Source organism: Triticum dicoccoides, unplaced genomic scaffold (assembly GCF_002162155.2).
Source record: "Triticum dicoccoides isolate Atlit2015 ecotype Zavitan unplaced genomic scaffold, WEW_v2.0 scaffold85553, whole genome shotgun sequence".
NCBI lineage: Eukaryota > Viridiplantae > Streptophyta > Magnoliopsida > Poales > Poaceae > Triticum > Triticum dicoccoides.
Window position 1 is genome coordinate 1 of NW_021305271.1, and position 2,606 is coordinate 2,606.

The 2,606-nt window shown below is 50.2% G+C and overlaps 1 pseudogene; it reads left to right on the top strand.

Moving 5' to 3' along the window:
* Positions 1–2,256: 2,256 nt before the first annotated feature.
* LOC119348107 lies at positions 2,257–2,395 on the top strand (annotated as a pseudogene).
* Positions 2,396–2,606: the final 211 nt, after the last annotated feature.

Consider the following 2,606-nt stretch of genomic DNA (forward strand, 5'->3'; position numbering starts at 1 on the left):
TTTTTTTTTCTTTTTTAAACTTATGGCGCACACTTTTCTCAAACGCCCCCTTCACCGAGAGATACTCTCGGAAGTCTGTAATTTTCCGAGTGTGGCTCTCGGAAATGCTTGCCATTCCTTCTGCTGTTAAGCTGTTTCTTTTCTGATCCATGCAGATGAAAACAGCTACAGTGCAATTTGGAGTAGTCCACATATATAGGCATAATTTGATCATATATAGGCATGACTAGCACATATATAGGCATAATTTGATCATATATAGGCATAAGTAGCACACACAAGTTCACAAATTCATACACAACACACACAAGTTCACAAATTCATACATATATGTGGAGTAGCAAAGCATGTGCACTTCACATAGAAGTTCTAGCAAAACACGTGCACATCACATAGAAGTTCACAAGTTCATAGATCATCTTGAGGAGTAGGAGGGGCCATCAGGTTACGATTCCTGAGGAGGAGGACGGGCACCACTTCCACTGCTTCGAGATTGCATAAGAGCCTATAAGAGTAGAGTCACGTGAGGGTGGTTCGTCACTATATAATATATGTTCTACTCTAGTTTATAGAAATTTCTACCTGTAATTGATCCTTGAGAAGCTTCAACCTTCCGTTCATGTCAGCTTGTTCCTTCTTTCTGTTCTCCTGCTCAGCCAGCCACCTTTGCTCCTCTTCAGCAACCCGCTGCTCAATGATATCCTGTAATATGGAAGTAGGCTCACATAGGTTGGAACGGTGCTATTTCAAGGCATGGACATAAATGAAAGGTTAGGATGCTAACCTTGAGACGCTTTATCTCACGTGACGCGGCGGTTGGGCGACTCCGTATGGACGGAGTTGAGCTAGTGCACAACGCGCGTATCTCATGCAGCTTGCGGTGCGAGGAGGTGGCGATCGCCCCGTTGCAAAGGACGTGGCGTCCATGGCCCTTCCCCCTGGCTAGCAATGACGAGAAGCTCAGGATCAAGGGGCTTGGACGTAGGTTCGGCGTCCTCCCCGTGCAATTCCTGGAAGACCTCTTTGAAGGTCTCGTACTTCTCCTGCGCCGACAAGCTGCAGAACTCGGCGCCATCCTTCCCCTTGTGGCCTTCTTTCTAGGCATCCCGGATGTGGACCGGGTGACCAACGGTCGCCTCCTGCAAAATTAACCATCAAGTTTAATGAACCAAGATGCTCCGTGCGAAAAAGTTAACATCTTAATGCACATACCATGTGTTGCTTTAGAGCGGTTAGGTTCTGGCTCCCCTGGACATGAGCCGGGCCTGGCATTTGGGCGTGATCGTTTCCCTTCTCCACATGTTGCGCCTGCCATGTCGCGTCACACCACATGTCAACTAGGGCCTACCAATAGTGCTATTTACTCAAAAATGGAAAAAGTAAGTATGTGTATTGCATTATCTTTCGCATTATCTTTCTACCATAATCTAGCTCACAATGCATGAACCCTATCACTATGGAGCATTTGGTTCTGTGGTCTCGCTAACTATTTTTGTACTTGTTAAATGATAGGCTTGTAGAGAATGTATAGGCTAGTATTGTGTGACACGTTGTCACGTATTGGTACGTACGCGTACATGTAATCTTTGGCGCGGCAGGTTGTTAGCTAGGATAGGTTTATCTCTGTATAGCTTGGAGTAGAGGCCAAGCCTAGTAACAACCTGCGCAACCTATCTTGTAATCTGTCATCTCTAAATAACATGAATGCGTCCCTGCCGAACAGCATACGCTTCCACAACTCTCTTTCTTTCATGGTAATCAGAGAATCCTCGAGCTCATCCATAGCGACGTCTTCAAGTTCCTTCCTCTCCTCACCATTCGCTCACATAGCCACAGAGAAGCTTACCAAGGGCAATCAAGCCCTGTGGCAAGCGACTGTGCTCTCCGCCATCCGGGGAGCCCAGATGGCGAAGTACCTCGACGTTGAGCAGCCGCCGCCGCCCATGCAGATCGACGTGGCCTCCTCTGACGGCAAGACCACGACGAAAGCAGCGAATCCTGACTTCCAAACCTGGTATGCGCAAGACCAACAAGTCTTCTCCTATCTCCTGACGACTCTTCCTCGTGATATAGCCATCCTGTCACACCTCGGCGGAGCTCTGGAACACGGTTGAGGGGATGCTTGCATCTCGCATTCGATCGCAGACCACCAACGTTCGCATCGCCCTCGCCAACTTGCAGAAGGGCAACCTTTCCATCATCGACTACGTCAGGAAGGTCAGAAACCTCACCGACGAGCTGACCGCCGCGGGAAAGAGGGTGGACAAGGAAGACATTGTCTCCCACATCCATGCCGGACTCGATGAAGATTTCGATCCGGTGGTTTCTGCTATGTGCTCCAGGGTGGAGCCGGTCACTGCAGCTGAGCTTTTCTCGCAGCTGCTCAGCTTCGAGACGAGGCTGCATCTTCGTGGCGGCGGGTCGCAGTCCTCTGCCAACAGTGCCACCCGAGGCCGCAAGCAAGGCGGCGGAGGTGGTGACCACGGCCGCAGACAAGCTGGCAATGGTGGTGACCGCAGCGGCCGTGGCTATTCCAAGCAAGGAGGTCGTGGCGGCGGTGGCCACAAACGCAACAATGGAGGCGGCAGCGGAGGCAACTACAACAA